This window comes from Octodon degus, unplaced genomic scaffold (assembly GCF_000260255.1).
Source record: "Octodon degus isolate 3935 unplaced genomic scaffold, OctDeg1.0 scaffold00065, whole genome shotgun sequence".
Taxonomy (NCBI): domain Eukaryota; kingdom Metazoa; phylum Chordata; class Mammalia; order Rodentia; family Octodontidae; genus Octodon; species Octodon degus.
In genome coordinates, this window is record NW_004524641.1 from 7,872,836 (window position 1) to 7,892,831 (window position 19,996).

The window sequence follows — 19,996 nt, forward strand, 5'->3', positions numbered from 1 at the left end:
GAAGACTCTGATTGCTCAGACTTCCCTCCCAGAGCCCTGGACTTCCTGCTGCGACACACCCTCCTGCTCCTCTCACCTGTTGTACAGGGCCGGGCTACACTTCCCTTCACTGCTATCCTGGGTTCCCTGCCTTGACTTGGGAGCCATGTTTCCTTTTGTTTGAATTATTTTCTTAACTATCATCCTAGCAGCATAGGCAGATGACAAGACGACTGGGTCCCTATAAAGCTGTCTCCCCTACCCCCTTTTGCTACGCTGGGGTTGGAACCCAGGGTCTTGCACATGTGCATCAAGAGCCCCTGCTGGCCAACAGTCCTTGTGGGCGCTACCCTTGAGCTACACCCCCAGCCTGAAAGTGAACACTTGGTCCCTTTTAGCTTGTAGGGTCTGCACTATCAAATCCTTGTTTTTCTTTCAGGCAGCTTCTGATGCCTTTGTGCTTGGGCTTTCACACACCCTGTCACTGTCATCAGGAAGACTGTGATTTTCCTATAACATCAAACAGAATCAGGTCAGCAGTGACTGGAATGCCCCGTAGGAATTCTGAAAGGGTGTCACGGGCCAGGCCCGCAGATGCCTGGATTCAACGCAGGCAGCTGGGCAGCAGACGGTGCCACCCTTCAACTGCCAGAGGAGGAGGGATTAGGGCTGAGGGCCAGGACTCATGCTAGAAGTCCAAGTATTGGGTGGGTGCTTTTTTTTTTTTTTTTTAAGTGCTTCTTTTTTTAGTAGCATGGTGTAGCCTTTTCTACCACTGTAAGAACCTACTCTCTTGTATTTCTGTACATTATAAGCAACTTTAGCTTTATAGAATAATGTATAGCAGCCCCCTCCTCCCTCCCCCACACAACTACTAAGGGCCTCTGCTCGGCTGCTTTTGGCCAGGGTGTTAAATGCCAGCAGGCTCTACTCAGCACACAGGTACCGAATCACGGTGTCGTCTCGTGGGTGTGACTTCCAGACTCACGCTCCCTGTCCCGCTGGATGATGAGTGCTTCACGGAGAGGACCATTTCTCCAGCCTCCGAATGACGGGCCCGGCCATGGCATTTGCCCTGTCATGGTCAGATGCCAGATCCCATGTACTTTCTGCCTTTTTGTGATCTCTCAGCCACTAAGGAACCTTGAGGGGCCTGGAAGCAAATGCGGGCATCTAGTCTACCATCTGGAACCACAAGTAAAAGCACAATTTTTTTTTTTTTTAACATATTTGGTACAGGGTCTCACTACATGGATTGCACTCATGATGTTCCTGTTCTGAGCCCCCCGCCCTGGGGCTGGAATTACAGGTGTGCGCCACCATGTCTGGACTTGGTGGCCAGCTCAGAGAACCTGGAGGCAGGGCTGGCAAGGCACGTGGTGCAGGGATTGAACCCTGCCCCTGCACTTGCCTAAGCAGGCACTTAGTCTGCTAAGCTATCTCACAGGCCCACCCAATCATTTCTCACGAGATTAAATTTCCACCCCAGGCTCACATCCCACACCTTGCAGGCCAAGGTCTCCCAGCCACAGTCATGATTGCAGCAGCTCTTAGCACTGCTCACCCTTCACACATTGCAGACTACACATGCATAAGGAGCTTTTCAAAGTAAGGCGGCCAGGCACTGCAGCGATACCTGGCTAACTTGCGTGCTAACACTGTAGGTATGTGGATGGAATGGTTAACACCGACATTGCTGATGGACAACATTGGGTCATTTAATTTATGCACTTAAAATTGTGTTCCATTAAAAGTGTGCTTGAAATGCTTTATTTCTATCTCTGGAACCAACATTATTCAAACTCCATATGCTTCTTTGATATCACTCTGTCAGAGATCAGTGCTTGTTCCAGTTTTCCAAACCATTTTAAAATGTATAAAGTTTGAGACTTACAATTATAATACTGACTTCCCAGGAATTAGTGTTGAATGCAAACTAAACTTGAAGGAGAGTAAATTTGACCTCTATAGGCTTCCACAATCAAAACTGGCTGAGGTACTGTTCATCAGATGTGCTCCTAACAAAACTCACTCAAAGTACAGTGATCAAGGGGACTGCTCTAGAGGAAGATTTGGTCAGTGTTCAAGCAGAAGCAGTAATAATTCGGGGGTAAAGAATCTTGCTTTGCACTATGGGATATAACGAAAACATCTTTTCTATGTCAGAACTCTCCCTGTGTGGGAGAGGCATGCTAGTGAGCGTAGCTGGGTCAACACTATTTCTGGGGACCTGGGCCGTCCTCGCAAAGGCCACGTTTGGCCATCAGACTGTCCCAAGCCTCAGCTGGGCTGGCCATATGCCAGCTTTTCCAAAGACAGTGCTTGGTCACACCCACTTTCAGTTCAATACTCTCTCTCCCCTGCTTACTCCGAAGTAGCCCATGTTGCAGGGACACATGATAAGGGTCACCCCAGCCTGAGACAAAAAGCAGGCTGTAGAATGTGAGCAGAGCTGCAGGTCAAACTCCGCAAGAGCACCACGCTTTATCACCTCCCACCCCAGGCTGACTCTCCGGGTGGTCACTGATCACAGATAAGAGTATTACCCCACCTCCAGTGGAGAGGGGACAGCCTGCCTTTCAAGGACAGGTTTCTGGGGAGAATGTCCCACAACTCTACCATCCCCCGGCTGCTGTCAGTGGACATGGCAGCCTGCATACACTGCTGAAAAGTTTTGCCTTTTACTCCCTTCTCTCAAATTAAGGATTACCCCCTTCCTCCCTCCTCCCCTGTGAGATACAAAGGCAGCATTAAAGCTTGCTTTAGCTACTTGGGAAGCTGAGGCAGGAGGATTGCTAGCCCCAATCCAGCATGCTTTAGCCTTAGCAATCACAAGGTCCTGGGTTCCACCCCCAGTGCTGCAAAAGAAAAAACCTTGCCCATGTTTTTACCTAAACAGGTAAAAAACATAGGTTTTTTTTCCCCCCCTAGGCCTTTTAACTATTACAGGGATTGACTATTTTCCTTATTTTGTTGACTGGTTATTTGGTGATCCAAAAGTACACCTGAGAACACAAAAAGTTACAGAGTTGTGGGCTTCACTTCGGTAAACATTACTACATTTAGCCTGTCCTATTTTATTGGTCCTAAATGAAATTTTTAAAGTAACCTAAAAGGTATGTACTTACGTAGGAACATGTTAGATAAATACATACTACCATCAGTTAAGACAGGGAACGGAGTGCTATATCAGGAAAACACTGCCATTCCCAATTCTGTAGCAGTGTCCCACTGGCAGGTGTGGTGCCTGTCCCTGATGTCCCCACCTTGGTGAGCTCTGCTGGGGTCAGGGCTGAAGGCCTAGAGGAGACTCAACGAGGGCAGGTCTCCTGCCAGTTTTAAACACAGACTTAACCTTGAGCTCCAAGGGTAGGGTCGGGCCCATGGCAGGCCTTTGACAAATATTTACAGAGGAATGATCACAGCTCAGCCACCGAGGGGATGTGGTTTGCAGAGGTGCAAGGCTCAGCACCACTCTCTGCTGCTTCGTAAACAGCAGTGACAAGGAACTCAGTGTCACAGTTGTCCAGGTCCAGAGACGCTGAGCCGGGCAGGCGTGCTGGTTTTCTCCTGCTGCTGTAGTGAAGAACCATGAACTCTGTGGCTTCAAACACCTACTTCCTTGCAGTTGCTTAGGTCATCAAAAGTCCAACACAGGCCTCAGGACAAAACCAAGCTGTCGGGAGAGCTGCGTTCCTTTCTGAAGGTTCTCAAGAACAGCCTGCTTCCCTGGCCCTTCTTCAGGCTTCTCTACTGCCTGCTTTCCTGGCCTGTGGCCCCTTCCATCTGCACAACCAGAAGAAGCACAGCATCTTCAAAGCTCTTTTGCTTCCCTCTCCTACATGACAAAGGTCACTGCACTGGGCCCACCGGGCCCACCGGGATAATCCCAAATCAGTTCCCTGATTAAGGTCAACTAACAAGCTCAGTCCTCCTCTCCCATTCAGCCTAACACATCCACCAGATCTGGCGGTTAGGGCGAACATAATTGTGAGTACCACTCTATCTACACAGCAAGAAATCCAAACCGTCTTTCTTATTCACATTGAATTCTGCTCAGATGCCAAGCGCCCGAGTTCTCATGATGGCCTCAATAAAAGCGACCCACAGCTAGTACTTCCGGAGGGCACCCTCTGAGCTGACTCGCTCACCACGCTGGGCCTGCTTCACACTCCCCCAGCCACCTGCTCTCTCCTGGCCTAAGACCTCTGCAGTTTTTTTCTCTCTCTCTAGGATGCTCTTGTCTCCCCAGGCTCTGCTTCAACCCTTCCCCTACCCTCCAGGCCAAGCTTGCCTGCACTGCGATGACCACTGTTAGTGACTGCATGAGTCTCATCCGTGACCCTCTCCTTCACTGGGTCAGCTCTGGGGCCAGGGCCACCTCTCTTCACTGCTGCGCCCTGGCTCCCAGCTCGGTGCTTGGCGCTTAAAGGACACTTAAGTGAGTCATGGGCCAAGGAAGTTACATCACTGAGGAAAAGTCCAGTTTTAATAATCTCAACAAAGGAGATTAAAAGCTTTGAGAAACCTTGAACTTTCTATTGTTTCTAAAAGTACCTGTCTAAAAGCCAAAGAAAACGAGGGGACCTCCTGCCAGTGCCCTTGCTTCAATCCTTGGGCCCAATACCACTGAACCAGTATGTCCTTCTAAAAAAGTACTGTGAATTTTTGGAAATTTTCATATAAAACATTATGATCAACAAGCACGGCTTTTTATTTATTTATTTATTTATTTATTTATTTATTTTTGAGGAACCAGGGATTGAACTCAGATCCTTGCGTTTGTCAGTCAAGTGCTTATCCTACTGAGCCATCTCCCTGGCCCCAACAAGCACTGCTTTAAACAACATGTTCTAACTGCAAATCTTTAGGTAAAAATGACCAAGAGAGCCAAGCTGCCGGTCTGAGCACACACCTTTTCAAGCCCTGTGGAGCCAGTCATTCATTCACTAGGTGTTTTCTGAGCGCTTTGCTAAATGACTGCTCCGACTTTCCCTGTCCTTGGGCCCACCTTCAGGTTTAACTGGACATATTAGAGAAGCTCAAGGTTCTTAGCCTCCAGCAATTCCCGCTGCTTAACAAGGTCCTACTGCCACCAGCGGTACACGCATGACTGTTTCATTAAGGGGCTTCAACCAGTGCCAGTACAAATGAATCCAATCACTTTTATTGGTCTTTCTACTAATAAAATTAGCAAAAAGCTGTCCAATGGGACAGTCATGTGTGTACCACCTACAGTTCAAGCTGCCTGGAAATGAGATACACAAATTATGGCCGCATCATGAAGGTGTTAATGTATCTATAGAGACACAAAGGAGCAGGCCTCTTGCCTGGCAGCAGCTAGCACCAAGGAAGGGCAGGAAATTTCCAAAGGCGGACACCCTTACCTGTCATGCACTGCTCTTACCTATAACAAGCACCGAAATGAGCTCAGGAGAGGGGTTCTAAGAGAAAGCTTAAGGAATACCAACTTGTCGAATGAACCCTTAACTTTGATTCTGTTTTTCCCCCCAATAATTTTATTAAGAAACAAATAGCAATGAGACAGTTTCAAATCCAATTAGTAGCACAGTTTCAATAATTAATACATTGTATATTGGTGTCTTAATGGTGTCTTATTCATTGTACAAGATACAGATATGATATCTTGTTTACAAACACTATTAAAACAAATCTTTCTATTCATTTAATTAAGAGAATGTAGCTGTATATCTATCCTAACTATTCTGTATATACAGATACAAAATGGTCATTCATTTGCACCCCTTTTTTGTTTAGTTGTGTCAGAGATGGGTATTCCATTGTCATCTAAATATTATAGGTGTGTGAATTCAGCAAAATATTTCAATATAGTCCAGTAGTCCATAATAGTAGTGGGTTTTCCGAAAGACTGGCAATGTCAGAAGCTGTTGACTTGAGCCTTTTACAGCTCAGCATATTAATATGGCTTTACTTTTTATACTTCATTTTTATACTTTTCTGCTGGATGGCTAAGACCAAGATAAAGCAAGACCTACATAACAAGAAATGTAGCTGTTGTATCTGATAAGGTCAGTCAAATCCTCTCAGGATTTATCCTGAAGCCCTGTACCGCAGTTTGTAGATCCTTTGTCAGTGTCAGCCATGTGGATGAATCACGGCCATTGCTTGATGAATTTGCTCTCTGTGAAAGCCTGAGAGAATGTTTTCTCTCCATGGGACTCTCCTTAGGCACACTCTACATCATCGATCACTTTCCTCCGTGGCCCCATAATCTCCTTGATCAGAAAATTTGGGATACAACTGAGTTACATGATATTAGAGTACAGCTTCTCCTACGTCCTGAGTATTCCCTGACCTTGAAATTGATTCTGTTTTTTTTTTTTTTTTAGGCACTAAAGATTGAACTTAGATACTTTTCCAGGGCCTCCCTCCCTTTTGTTTTTCATTTTGAGACAAGGTCTTGTTATATCACTAATTTGCCCAGGAAGGGCCCTATCTTGTGATCTTCCTGCCCTGGCCCCCCAGTGGGTGTACTGGTATTATAGGGCTGTGCCCCCATACCCACTTTGATTCTGGTTTTGTATTAGCAGCACTCATAGTGCTGATGTTTTTCACATGGCTACTTCCAGAGGAGTAAATACAGCGGGAATGCCAGCAGGAGCCACCCTCCAACCCTGCATCCTTGCCGCTACCGCTGCTGCCTCTTGTGGCCCACCTGGACTCCACCTGATCCAACACCTGCCTGTTGCATTTCACCAGCACTTCATCTGCATGTCTCATCCCACCGATTCTCAAAGAACACCTGCCCTGTACCCAGCTCCTCTGTCAATCTGAGCATCTCCCAATCAGCACATGCCACGCCTGCTGCCATGACCTGGCTCAGAACTCCTGGCAGACCAGCTGCCCATCAAACCTCACTAGCTGCCCATCAAACCTCACAGCCAGACGAGCTCAAGGAGCCCAGCTTGGTGCTCCCTCCCTCCAAATTTTACAGGAACAGAGATGAATGCTCAGAGAGGACCTGCACAGGGTGCACAGCCAACGAGGAGCCGCAATCTTACCAATTAACCACCTGGATGGAAGAACTGAAAGGTCGAGGAAGGTTGGACAAAGACACTGACTGCATCCTACCTCTTTCTGCCTCAAATTCCAAAACCACACTGAACCAGAATCCAACTCCTCTGTGCTTGGCATATGTAATATCAGCCAGGTAAAAGTGCAGGAAGAAAAACAACAGACAGGATAACACATATGTCTTTAAGTACCATGTGATTTCAAAACTATGAGGGCTGGCGGGTGGGGTGGGATCACTGTTCTGGTGTCTAATTTTAGGATTAGAAAATGGTAGACAGACTGTTAGCAGTTTGCCGCAGCTCAGAGCGGCAGAGGAGGCCACTCTGAAGGTAAAATGCAGAATGTAACCAGGTGGTCACAGACCTGCTGGGGTGGGCAGTGCGAATGAGCAGTGGGCACACTGCTTCGCAATTCAAATCCACTAGGAGGGAATGAAGCAGACCATGCCCCGCCCTGCCTAATGCCAAGTGTCCCATTACCTGTGTAGCCTTTAAGTTGGCCATGGCGTCCACTTTGCCCCTTCCTATTGTGCCCCACCATGGGCTCACTTTCTGTACCTAAAAGGAGAGGGAATCTAATGGTCAGTGGCTGACTGCCTGTATCTGGCTCAGTTCTCACCTTCTAATCCCATTCATTTAGGAACTAGACTAGATGGTCAAAGGAAGGGCAGCAAGGCTGACATCCGTGTCACTTGACATTGGCCAGACTTACTCTCATCCTGGCTGGCTCTGCCTCACACCCTAGACCTTTCCTGGCCCCATTCTGTGGCTGGAAACAGCTACTCAGGGATGACCCTTAATATACCTCTTCTTAGCCCAAAGTTCCTTGAACCCCATACTCAGATGACCACCAGCCTACCACTCCTCTCCACTTAGCATCCCTCCTGCTAATATGTTCAGCATAGAGCTCAGCATTTCCCAAGCCCAGCCCCCAATGGCTTTCCTGTCATGGCAAAGGTTAGGGTTAGGGTTAGGGAAATCCCCAAAATGTCAAATTCCTTCCTTTTTGGTACATCTCCATTAACGTATCGCATGGGCTCTACCTGCACGTCACTCTGCATCCAAACACTTCATAGTGACTCCTTTGCTGAGCCAAATGTCAGCCACTGTCAGTTACACTGGATGGTTGTAGGGTCATCTGATTTACCCGCTTCCATGCTTGTCCCTGAGCCCAGCCCATCTTCCTACATGTAGAGTTGCATTACAGCCTGCTCTGCTCACTGTACTCTGTGGCTGCCCACAGCCACTGAGAGGACGGTGCCCTTCACCTGCCTCTCCAGGCTCACAGCCTCATGTGTGCACACTTGCCACGGGGGCCTTCTTTCTGTCCTTCCCATATACCAACCTCGCATCCACTGGGGCCTTTGCCATTGCTTCCATGGCTCTTAGCACTCTTGGCTCGGTTCCACATGGGCTGCATTCCTCATCTAGCTCAGGGATAACTCGCCTGTCCTCTTCAGAGAGGCCTTTCTGGGATGACCCAAGTTAAAAGCTCTCCCACATCCAAACTAAACAGGATTTAATTATCTCTATACCAAAGATGATGTCCCCAGCTCCGTGGGTACAGACTCCTGTCTCCAGCATCTAGAGTAGCACAGAGCACATAGGATGACTACAACCCTAGATAGACTCTGCTCATGCATCCCAGTGTTTTTCTTGGAGAGGAAGGCAGCAAACATGAGAACATACGTAGTGCACCAACTACCCACATTTGTAGGACATCTATAATTACAAAGTCCTTCACATATACTTTGTTCAAATCTGTCTCAGTAGCTGGGGGAGGGGGAAGTTATCTCCATCTTAGAGAAGAAGGACCCGAGGTCCAAACATTCCCTTCTCTCATTCCAGCCCCATGTCCTTCCCACTGTATGGTGCTCCCCCACTACCCCTGGGAACCACCCACCCCCCCAAGCTGGGCTACCCCTAGCTTTCCAAGTGTACCACAGCAGTAGGGTGTCTGTTTATCCCAATCACCCTGCAAAAGCTTTCTTACCAACCACTTCTTGGCTCTAGCTCTGGGCTTTACCTATGAATCTGCAATTGATCAAGACCCCACTTCAAGTTCCACTTTCTCCAAGGAATATGTCCCTGGCAGCGATTTCTCCCACCTCTGCTCAACTAGGCTGCAAACGCCTTGAGGGCAGCAATCTGGGCCCATTTTTTTTTTTTTCAATAATCTCAAAGGTGACTGGCCAAGAAAACCCCAAACCTTATCTAATTACACTAACTGGTTGATCCAGTTGAGCAAGTCCAAGCCAAGACTCACAGTGGAACAAAAATGTTCACCTCCTGGCATGGAGTTTTCATGTTTGCACAAAAAGTTGATTACAAGGCTGAGCTCTCATGTCTATGAACTACAACTTCACATGTAAATAACTAGATTTCTGGTAGCTCCAAGAAATCACCAAGAAAAACACCCTACTTGAAAATTAGGGCAAACAAGCTGTTCGTAATAATCCACTAGCAGCTATCCTCTCCCATGCTCTTGAAATATACAAGGCACTTGGCTACAAGTTCACTGGGCTGGAGAGAGAGCTCAGTAGAATAAGTGCCTGCCTGGCAAGCCCAGGGTCCTGAGTTCAATCCCCAGTACAACAACAACAACAAAATTAAGTAGACACCACCAACCACCCCTTATTGCAAATGTAGGCCCGATTGCAGAGGACAAGTAACTTGCCCAAGGTCACACAGCTGCCAAGTGACAGCACTGAAGTCATGCCCAACACTGCCTGGGATTCCCAACTCTTACTCAGAACCACTAAACCCGCCAGTCTACTTTTTGTATGGTTTAATCAAAATCACTAAAGGATCTGGATTAACCGCTTTAAAAAACATTCATTTACAAGAGGTCAGGTCTAATTAAGGTCTATTAAATGCTTTATGATCTGTGTCACAGGAGCCCAAAGAATTATTTGTTGTCTATAACTGAATCTTGAACTCAATAATTTTGCCCTGCCTTTCCCAAGTTTCACAAGAGCTTTTTTTTTCTTGTATCCTTTGAAAGAGCATGCTGGAACTAAACCCAGGTTCCAGCGACTAGGCAAGGTGTGTGACGTTTGCCCCTGAGGGTGTGAGTTCTTACCTAACTTGTGCTCTTTCCTATAGGCGTGTCTCTGACTAACACCACATGAAGGAACATCCAGGGCAAAACCTCGTTTTATTATCCACAACATTCAAAGCCCCAGCTCAGAACTCTTTACCAGGTACTCCAGGGAAAATAAGTGAAATCACAGCCGTCAGTTTCAACTCCTTGAATGGAACACCAGCATGAGTGATCAGAGGAGAGGGGGAAGGAATTCTGGCCCTCGAATTGATTTTCCATGTGCCCTTGGTTCACCAACACTGGCCTCTTATCTCCCAACAATAAGAGTTTCATCTCAATTCCATTAGCTCCAACAATGGGGGAAAATCACAATAACCAATGGCCTATATTTAAAATGGTCAAGAATTCCACTTTAATAAAACTTTATAAAGTACAGGTATAAATCTATAATCAGTTTACTTAAAAAATAAAATAATTAGCTTAAGGGTTTATTCAGCTGACCATGCAACCATATTACTAAGACACCACTCAAAGCATTTCAATAAAACTACTGTTGGCTGGTTACCACAGTAAGGAGAAAAAAAGTAAGTCCCAAGTAAAATGATGACTGTCTCTAACAAACACTGCTTGTTCAGTTTTAAAAGTAGCTGCTAAAAAAAAAAAAAATTTTTTTTTAAAAGTAGCTGCTTATCAGTGTGGCATTTTTTTTCATTTCCAGTGCTTCTGAATTATCAGATACCTTGGCTTCTGAGCTGCTAATTCACATCTGTCCTTCATAGAAGTTCAGCCTCTTTCCAGGAACTAAGTCTCAAGAAGCCCAAGTCTCTGAGGAGCCCACTGCGCTGCGGCCCCAGCCTTGGCCTTCACAGCAGGCCTGGTGATCACCATTTACAGTAACTTAAGAGTCAAATATGCAGTGACCAAGTATGGTGTTACATGCCAAGTACTATCCATCAACATTATCAGTGATTAAGAAAATAATCCCTTCTCTTAATAGCTGTTATGAGGTACCTCACAGCTTCTTTATAAAGGAAAAAGGAACTTTTCGAGTTTCACTGTGTTCCTGTAAAATATTTTTAATGAAAACCAGGAAGACAAAAGATATGTTGAACGCGCTTACACCTGGTTGGTTGCCACATCCATTCTACTATTCCAAGAGCTCAGGAAATCCAAATTTTTCAGAGTTTTGAAAAGGAAATTAGTACGATCACACAGTTTATTTTCTAAGTGAGGTAACTGGAACGACAGGCTTGTAGCTGTGCCAGTACTGCTGGCTGTTACCCAGCATCAGTTCTCTCCTTTTTCTATAGTGAGAGATTTTTCAGCCGGGCATAGAGCCACCCCAAGTAAGGACTGCTCCTAGCAGCCTCCTCTTCCAGCTGGATGTGCCACACAACTCTGTCCTACTGCGTGGGATACTTGAACGAGAATCAATCCCGGCTTCTAAGACTCTTCCTGGAAGGGTGGTATGCATGGCTCAATTACTGTGTTCTTTTTATCACCTGCCTAGGTGTAAGGACTGTCACCTAGGGCCGGGAGCTGAGGCTTTCGTCTCCAATGGCAGAACAGCAAGAGTGAGTCCTGGGTCTCCAACCCTCAGACTTTTATAAACCAGAAAGGCAAAAATAGCGAAAAGCAAAGCCTCTCTGACATTATATTTTTAAGGCTAGATTTATAAATAAGGTATTGTAAACTAAAAAAGGAACGTAATTTTTAAAACTGTATATAAATATTTATAGAAATCAAGTTTTATAGTCACCATTTAGTGCCTACTACTCTATTCCTGTACTTTGGTATATAAAAAAATACTTAGGAATCAGTGTGGCTTGTGAGCCAGTTACTCAGTGCAGATGGTGCTGTAGCACTGGAGCTGTGCCCAGGGGGTCCTGCCTGTCACAGGACATTTCCTCTTTAGTTGCTGGGTTGTTGGGAGAAATTATGTGGTAAAGGACAGAGGCTTCTACTGGAAGGGTGACCATAGGGGCGGGGAGGGACACTTGAGCAGTTTGAGACAAAGCTACTTAACATCCAGAATGGATGCCTTTCTCCCCTAGGCAGTAGTGCGACCACTTTTCTGGTATTCTCTGAATTAGTTCTCTTTGCACCTGCTATTATTGGAATCATACAGTACACATTGATGGCAGCTACTATCTTCAGAAAGCTTATACCTTCTTCTTGGTTCCAAAACAGACTGGTTAGACCAAAACCCTAATCAAAAATGCCAAAAGGGTTACAAGTTTTGACGGGTTCAAGTTGGAGCTGTTTCCCCATTACCTGAGTCAGTATGAGTTAACCAGAAACGATTCTATTTAAATTTTCTCATAGGGTATCATAGGAACCAAATGAAATAACACCAAAGAACTCTGTAAGTACAAATATGCCATAGCTATAAGGAATCCAACAGCTTGGGCATATACGGCTGTCAGCTCTAGTTGCTGTAAGATTCTACCAACTGCTAGAATAGCTGAATAGGACATGGTTTGGGACAGGGAAGGCTGTCAACCACTCCTACAGAATCTGCCTTCCTCATTAAAACAGCACCTAGATCTGCACAAGTGACCGTCCACTCAAGATGAAACATGACAAGTACGAAGGTACTGTAGTTTTGAATAGTCAAAGATCAGAAATGATCTGAGTATTGACTGAGACTAGTCAAATAAATCATGGTTCATCTTTAAAAGAGGATACTATGCAGACATTTAAAAACTAAGGCTATTACCACATGGAGTAAGCTCTGAAATGTGTCACAAGGAACAAAAGACAAGATTCAGAACATACCTGGCATGCCACCCTACATGTAAAAAGGTACACATATCTTTGCTTATGAATATAGAGGTATTCTATTAGTTCATCTGCTGCTGCTGCAACAATATACTTGAAGCTGGGTACTTATAAAGAAAAAGGATTTAGGGTCATGGATTTGGAGCCTGGAATTTCAAGATGGAGATTTCTAACCACTTCAGCTCTGAGGAGAGACTTCTACCTAATGGCAGCATAACCGCCATAGTACATGCAGAGATCACCTCATGAGAAGGGAAGCCAGATGGGCTCAGGAGTCAGGCTGTTTTTTATAACAACCCAACTGTCCAGGAGCTAACCAGGGTCCCTGGAGCATCCTGTGGATCCTTTCCAAGGGAGTGCCTCCACGACCTAATGACTTCCCTTCAGGCCACCTCCTAAGGGTCCTGTCATCTCTCAGGATCACCACAGAGCCTTCCACACATGAACCTCTCAAGAACAAGTCACTCCTAAGCCATAGCGGGTACCCCAAAAAGGATTCACCAAAATCTGATCAAACACTGGTTACCTCCCAAAACAACAAGGCGACTGCAGGCCAAACATGAGTGACTTTCACTTCACAACTCTGCAACTATATTTAAAATATGGCATCAGTCAGTCACTGAAAGTCTTACAAAGCAAATGACATAGCGATGGAGGGAAAAGTGGCTAGAAGTCAAGAAGTAAACCTTGTAACTGCATAAGACAAGCTCACACATGCTACCATTACACAGACAGTTGCAGACAGATAAGCCGGAATGATTTTTACAGCCCACTCCAGAGATAGGACAACCCATGCAAAACACACAAATCCATATTAACCGTGCCCCAGGCACGGTGTTAATCTGGGCATCACAATAAAGAGCACATGTAAGGCAGAGGTTGAAAGGAAACGCAAACAGCTACAGAAGATCAATTTTCCAACGAAGTACCATGGTCAAATAAAGTTAAAATGCAATGGCATTGGTGAAAGGAACTGTATGAAAGTGCAAGGCACCAAGAGCATCCGTAGCTCCGGAAAAACCTCTTCACCCCTCATAGCCTCTTTTTAGAAGGGTCTGAGTCAGTCTAGGTCGGGCAAGTCTTAATAGTTGGAGATAAAGCAAAGCCCTGCTTGCAGATGACCTCGGGGCCTTAATGCCTTCGTGGTGAAGGTGAGCGCAGCAGCAGAACCTGCCTGCAGCTACCGCTTCTCCTGGGGAGGAGCTGGCCTAGCACAGAGTGAGTCAAGGCCTGAGTCAGGAGCCTCACCTTTGATCTAATCTAAGCAATGAATGACAGGTGTGCACAGAGTCAGGCCTCTAGGTTCAAAAAGGAAACAGAATGGGTGGTCACCAATAGTGGAAGACTCAGGCACATCTATAGTGGCTGGCCTAGTAAGGCCCAGCTTCCAACTCAGAGTGCTTATCATTTCTGCAGTTCTCTAGGAGAAAGAGCTAGGTAAGTTAGGATGAACTTGGACAGATCTCTAAACTCCTAGTGACGCTTCAGAAAAAAAGAGATGCGGTGGGTAGGGGGCCCCCTGACTAGAGAGTGAGTGTGTGTGGCAGGGGCCCAAGTGGGTAAAAGACTAGAAGCAACTCTGGACATGAAGGAGATCATGGGAACATCCATCAGGAGCTGGCCATCCAACGTCAACTTCTGGGCCTCCACTCTCTGAATTATAAAAGGGGGATGGTGACCCACCTTTCCAGATTATTCTGTGGCTTCTCTCCCAGCTTCTGCAGGTAAACAGTTTCAAAGGCATTATGGGGTAATAGTACTCTGTTACCATTAGGCATACTCTCTGTGGATAGAAGACCCGCGCCTTACCCCCTTGGTTCATATTTCTACTACAAAACACTTTTTCTTGAGGAGTGAAAAGTGTCAGGCTCCACTTTAAGATGTTAAGTGAGCACAGATAAATCAGAACCAGCTCCCTGCCTTCTGGGGCCTTCACAATCTAGAGCCCTCAACAAGCTGTTGTTCTTACAGCTCCCAGGCAGTATATTAGAAGTTTCCTTGAGAAAACACAAGAACACAAAGATTTTATTAAACTCAGCCCAATAAGATCCGGACAATCATGAAAGTAGTCCTAAAGGATCAATAATGTGATGGATAGAAAAAGACTGAAGACATATAAAGCTGCTCCCAGGTAACAGATAAACATGGCTCTACAGAACCAGGATTGGGTGGTGCTAACGGACAAGGAGTGTCAGGCAGACAAGCTAAGGTAGCCTTACAACAGAGGACAGCTCTTCATGTAAAGGGTGCTGGCCTGAGCAAACAAGCACTTCCTTTTGAACTTCAGTCTCTGAATGTGTCATTATCCTATTGAGCCCAGCCTCAGCCCTCAGTGAAGGACCACAGTCATTCGTGGTTTCACTTTAATGTTACAAAGAGTTAAAGAGAAATCGAGAAAGATGTAAGCTAAGGTGGCCAGGCTTTGCAGCCACTACCATTTTCTCTTTAACATGATTACAAACTCATTAAGACAAACTAGTTTCTCAAAGGATGCTAGTGAAGAACCCACAGGTACACAACTGCTGAATTCAACTAAATAGCCATCCTTTATCAGTTGGAAAAGCAAGTAATAACTTGAATTATAATGTCTACCTAAATTTGTTAAACTTAGCTCTGCAGCCACTGTCTACATTAAAATATAGTACCAGACAAGTTAGCATAATTTAGTAATGAGTTAAAGTTGAACTCACTACTGTCTGATAGTTGTGATCATTCCTGAGCACTACAGAACAAGCTTAAGTACTGGGGTGTACACAACAATGTGAATCTACTTAAAACTACTGAACTGTACACTTAAAAGAGGTTCAGATGATAGAAGGGCTATCTTACAGCAAATATCCAAAGTACATAGAGGATGACCAATGTCAACCCAAGGAATTCTGAGACTCAACTAAAAAAAGTGTTGTCGTCATTTAAAGGGTCTCAACTGGCAGAGAAATGACCATACTGCCTGTATGTTTTCTCTCTAGCCTAGGCTTATGTGGGAAACATTTAAAAACCAAGACACTACTATATTAAGCGCAAGGTAATGAGGCCTTAGTTTAACTCCAAAGGTAGACATATACGGCAGTTGGGAGGAAACCCACAGAATAATCTGGAAAGGTGGGTCACCATCCCCTTTTTATAGTTCAAGGGTTGGGCTGGTTCACAAAAAGGTAGACATATATGGCAGGCCACTAGGTGAGCTGGGCATTAGCTGGGTTCACATGAGCACTAACTTGCTGTTCCTTGACAACTCTGGGTCTCCCTTCTATAGAAAGCAGGACTGGTCAGTGCCTCTTGGATATTTCCACAAAGCACTGAATAGTGGAAGCAGGTGAACGTTTATGGGGCACAGCACAAAGCCACCACCAATAGCTGTAAAATCTTTAAAACCCATGTCTCACATAAAAATTTACATACCTTATCCAGCACCATAATGTGAAGTCTTTAAAATACACACACATTTGGGGCCGGGGAGATGGCTCAGTGGAATAAGCGCTTCCCTGGCAAGCACAAGGGCCTGAGTTCAAACCCCAGTTCCGCAAAAAAAATAAAATACACACACACACACACACACACACACACACACAAAAGAGACTGGAAACTGACAGTGCTTTAGAACCTAAAATGCTAATAAAGCCTCCTTTCCACACCCCTGACAAGGCCATATGTCCTATATATTTTTCCATTTTATTTTTTAATTTTTATGTATTTGGTACAGGGTCTCATTACACAGCTGAGACTCACAGCAATCCTCCTGGTTTTAGCCTCCCCAGCACTGGCATGACAAGCATGTGTCACCATGCTGGGTCTTGGTGGCCACTCAGGTGGCTGGGGGTGGGGCCAGTGTGGCATGTGGTACTGGGAATGGAGCCTGGGCCCTTGTGCTTGCCTAGGCAGGCTCTTAGACCACCGAGCAATCTCCAAAGCTGCATGTGTCTGTTCATTCAATACATGACATGAACGCAAAGTCAGTCAACCTGGCCACACAGAGACTAAGCAAGGCCTCTCCTCCCAAGAGTCCCCAGGCTCACTTCACCCATTTAACACCCCAAGTTTTCTCTGCCTGAGGATTTGCAGAGACAGCACCCCGAAAAACAGCTGTGGAGCTGCACCAGAAAGGCACGCTGTACTCCTCACAAGAGCCTTGTAAGGATCCAGCAGGACCCAAAGGCGTGGCTCTCTGTAGCTCCCACAGAACCTAAGGAAATGGGGAGAACCAAGTGGTTTTACAGTGCTGCTATTTTCTCCTCGGTCCAGGTCCTGTATTTCCCTTTCCTCTCTGGTACAGACAATGGCAGGGTTCTCATCTGAGTGTGAACTGTCCCCCCAACTCCAGGTGGAGTCCCACACCAGCATGTGTGACCACTTCCCCAAAGGGTAACTCTGCTGTCCACCAGACTGTAAAGATGAGAGAGCTACAAAACCTCCCTGATGTGCGGGAATTACATCATAGTTCACTTTAAGGGACCCACAGCAATGAAGACTGACGCTTATTGGATGTGCCAGGCCCTACGCTAATCTTCACAGCCCTTGAGGCAGGGTGATTAGTACCTCCATTTCACTGATGAAGATAATCAATGAAGTGTTCAATCAATACAGGGGGAAGGAGCTGGGGCAAAAATCCATACAGCAGCCTTTAGGATGAAGGTCAAACTCCTTCCAGGCAAACTTCCATACTGATATTGAATAACTTCGAGCTGATAATCTGAAACTATCCACACCCTCTACTAGGACACCTGCCCACACCTGCGCCTGAGCGCTCTGCCTTCCTCTCTCCTCATGGCTCGGCTACCTGTGCCCCAGGGACAGTGCTACTGCCACCAACAGGCAGACATCACACCCCAATTCTGCCCTTCTCTGCCGGTGGTCATTTTTCCTTTGCTTGTGAATCATCCTCCACAAACCAGCTCACTGTAATTGTCTCCCATCTTATAAAACCCTCCTGACCCCGTTTCCCCTCCAGCCCCTTGGCTGTGCACCCCTTCACCACAAAACCCCCAATCCTGCTTTGTCTGATTGTCCTGCTCTTTCTTTGAACACCTTCACCAGGCAGATTCCAGAACAGTACCACTCCTGCTCCTGGTCCTCCTGAGGCCCCACTGGCCATTCCTCTGCCTGACTCCTACAGTCCTCATTTACTTCATCACTCCAGGATAATCTAGAAGTGTATCTGTACCTTCAATCCAAACGCCTTCACCTGAGCTTCAGACACATTCCCTGTCCCTCAGGAACTCCATGGCACGTCTAACTGCCTCAGATCTAAAGGATCTAAAAACAAGACTCCCATTTCCTCCCCCACCCGCCCCTTGCCCCGCCCAATGTCCCTCTTACCATGCTCCCACAAACCACAACCCAGCTCCATCCTTCCAATTGGTCAGACCAAAAACCCTGGACCCATTTTCTCCCCACTCTGCCTCTCTCACTCACAGCCCGTCTAGTCTACTAGAAATCCTGCTGACTCTGATACATCCAGAATCTGACCACTTCTATTGGGTTTGCTAACTTTCTTGGCCCACGTCACCACCACCTCTTATCTGTTATTACAGAAGCCTGAGTACTACCACTACAGACACTCTTTGCTTTATGGCCTGTTTCATGATAGGTCAGACTCACGACTGAGATGTGCTGTTTGGACGTAGGATCTGCTGCCCAGACTAACAACTATCCTTTTTTGTATGGTTCTGTACATCTTGATTATACAGCCGCAATGTCATTTTTGCCTTTTGGGGGGTACAATACATGTTTATATAATACCATAATTTTTGCTGATTGTACTATATAGTACTATAGTTTCATGTTCTATTGTCTGTTACAGTACTGCATTTAAGAATTCTGCAAATAAAAGCAAAGCCATCAAGTTGATCATTTCATTATTCTGATTACAATGTATATACTAATACAATTCCTCATTTGGTGACTGATTCATTTAACAACCCAGTCACAGGCGTGGAACTTGTCATTAAGTGAGCAATGTCTGCACGTCTATCCTTGCTTTCATACAGCTGAACCTCAGCATAGCAGTGAGAGAAAACCATTTAAAATCTAAGCCAGAATGTACCACAGTCTTCTCAGGGCTTTCCAAGGGCTTCCCGCCTCATTCAAGAACAGAATGAACTGTAGGGCCCCGCCAAGGCTGCTCTGAGGAGACTTTCTCTGAACATGCTAAGCATGCATGCTTCTGTCTCAAAGCCTTCATACTTGCTGTTGTCTCTGTCAGGCATACTCTTCCCTTCAGCTTTCTCTCTCAATGAAGTCTTCCCTGGCTGTCTTACCGCCAACCAATCCTGGCCCCATTCACACCTTTATTCCCATCCCGCCCACTTCGTTTTTCCTGTATGGTTTACTACCGTGTAAAATAATGTGTCTATTTACTGCTCCTCTCCCCCATCAGAACCTGAGCAGGGATGTCACCCTGTTCTGTTTGAAACTGTACTTCCAGCATGTTCTTACTGAGTGTAGAGTAGAAAACTTCTACAGGAAAATTTTAAAAAGCTAGCTATGGTTTCTTGGGCACATTCCCTTCAAAGTCTTCACTTCTTTTCCATGTTCAAACAAGAATAGCATTGCCTATGTCCTTTAGACTAAAATGGGAAATATAAATCAATACATAGGCATATACAGAGAAATAACGAGCTTACAGACACCAGTTTCTTATCCTCAGACCCTGACACATCCTCTCAGTTTCTGGTCACTGCTAAGCTCTGGTGGAAGGGAGCCCTGTCTCAGAGTTCACCTCAGGGATGGTCCTGAGGGAAGGTCAGGCTGCCTCTCAGCGCTCTTACTCTTACTCAGCAGCAGCTGCAGGGCTTCTCTAATACAACGCAAGCATTTAGAAAGTACTTTTCTCCCCAGTGTGACTTGATACAGCACGGGATCCACGATACTGCTTATCTGAAATGGCTAGCTATATACTTCTCTGACTTGTAAAGTCTGCTCCTGACCTTCAGCTCATCCTCTCCAGCAGGCCTCCCCTTCAGCCTTCCTTAGGTCTTCTGCCCAAGCCTCCTGATGGATCCAGATGCGTCTCTGCACTTGTAAGTTCACAAAGGTTTTCAAATTACTCCAAGGTTGATTTTTTATTCCTATACTCCTGGGCTTGGAAAATTTATTACTCTAAAAGGTTTTTCTTTTACTGTATCAGACATGGCTTTTC

The 19,996-nt window shown here is 45.8% G+C and overlaps 1 protein-coding gene across 4 annotated transcripts in view; it reads right to left on the reverse strand.

The window, feature by feature from the left end:
* Itga6 (integrin subunit alpha 6) overlaps positions 1–19,996 on the reverse strand; it is an 82,765-nt gene that overhangs the window by 54,711 nt on the left and 8,058 nt on the right. The window contains exons 1-2 of one of the 4 annotated variants that reach the window (XM_023719139.1): positions 8,478–8,483; positions 6,260–6,261 (exon numbers count right to left, since the gene is read on the reverse strand). The exons of 2 other annotated variants lie outside the window; for them this stretch is intronic. The gene's annotated coding sequence lies outside the window, so the exon portion shown is untranslated. Of the gene's footprint in view, positions 1–6,259; positions 6,262–7,811; positions 7,814–8,477; positions 8,484–19,996 lie in introns of those variants that run through there. One more of the 4 variants, XM_023719140.1, reaches the window with a different exon arrangement.